The sequence below is a fragment of the Oncorhynchus kisutch genome, linkage group LG12 (assembly GCF_002021735.2).
Source record: "Oncorhynchus kisutch isolate 150728-3 linkage group LG12, Okis_V2, whole genome shotgun sequence".
Taxonomy (NCBI): Eukaryota; Metazoa; Chordata; class Actinopteri; order Salmoniformes; family Salmonidae; genus Oncorhynchus; species Oncorhynchus kisutch.
Genome location: NC_034185.2, coordinates 33,573,148 through 33,574,859, shown reverse-complemented (window position 1 = coordinate 33,574,859; position 1,712 = coordinate 33,573,148).

Here is a 1,712-nt window from a genome sequence, read left to right as displayed (position 1 = left end):
TGCCATGAAGCCGGCTCTACGCATCTGGTCTCCAGTGCGTCTCCTCGGGCCGGAAACACGGCACCAGCCTTACACATGGTGTCCCCAGTTCACGAGCACAGCCCAGTGCGGGCTATTCCACCTCGCCTCACTGGCCTGGCTACGGGGAGCATTCAACCAGGTAAGATTGGGCAGACTCGGTGCACAAGAGCTCCAGTGCGCCTACACGGTCTGGTCTATCCGGTGCCACCTCCACGCACCAACCCTTCGGTGGCAGCCCCCCGCACCAGGCTGTCTCTCCCTCTTCTGCCTACAGGTGTTCCCATCTGTCCTGAGCCGCCAGAGTCTCCCGTCTGTCCTGAGCCGCCAGAGTCTCCCATCTGTCCTGAGCCGCCAGAGTCTCCCGTCTGTCCTGAGCCACCAGAGTCTCCCGTCTGTCCTTAGCCGCCAGAGCCGACAGCCAGCCAGGAGCCGCCGGAATCACCCTTCACTCCGGCGCTGCCGGAGTCTCCCTCTTGTCCGGCGCTGCCGGAGTCTCCCGTCCATTCTGGACCCATTTCTTGGGTCCCCAGTCCGAGGTCGGTGACGAGGGTCGCCACAGAGGCGGACAATGAGGCGGAGAAAAACTGTGGTGAAGTGTGGTCCTTGTCCCGCGCCAGAGCCACCACCGTGGACAGACACCCACCCAGACCCTCCCCTATAGTTTCATGTTTTGCGGCCGGAGTCTGCACATTTGGGGTACTGTCACGTTCTGACCTGTTTTTCCTTTGTTTTGTCTTTATTTTAGTATGGTCACTTCTGCTGGTGTTGAACTGTTACTGACGCGCAAGTGACGATTTCCATCACCAATGTGGGTGCTACAGAACGTTTTGGGAGCGGTTTATCACAGAGTCTACAGAGAGCGACAGGGGATGGAATTCCCTGAACAACTGCTCCTGACCTGTCCTCCTGTCTTTCCCCCTGCTGGAGGTGACCACCCATCCCCCTGCACAAGCCTGTTCCATCTGTGCCTGCTGACGAGCAGGACTGTGAGGCGGACGACTGTGCGCTCAGATAGCGAGTCCGAGTCAGATATCATCTGGATTTACACCTCCGTGGAAGATCTTTGTCCATGCAGCCCATAAACTTTCAATTTACTTAATTCTTTTTTTTAGCTCTTTTAAATAATCTTTGAGATTGTTCTTGTAATTACATTTTATTTTTAGAGCCCCCAATGGAAATAAGTCAGACTTTCTGTTATCCCTGTCATGTTTACAAAATGTATGTGCTGTGTGCATATGTATTTTTGACTGGCAAAATGCAATCTATCAATCAAGAATAATGTAGCCTGATGTTTTATTTTTGCTAGTGCTATTTTTACCTTCAAAGATGGTATTCCACAAGACTCTATCCTCCAGTTTAAGAGGAACAATTGCACCTTCTCACTGGGACGGAAGGTGTTGATCAGTGTAAAAGAGTGTGGATTTTATATTTTAGCGTCTATACAGGATTTTAGAGCAGGAAACAGCCCTGTGGGGTGAAACAGTCTCTTGAGACGGACACGGATAAAAATTACTGCAAAAGTGTATAGTTTGTTTCAGCGACAACAAGGTCATTGTCGATGAGAGCGAAAGCGATACACTGCCGAAGACATCCTTTTTCCGGCTTGATGAAAACCTCTAAAGGTAGAGACTGAGAAATAGAGATGTTGGCAACACAATAACTCTGCACTCAGAGGGGAAACAAGAAACTTC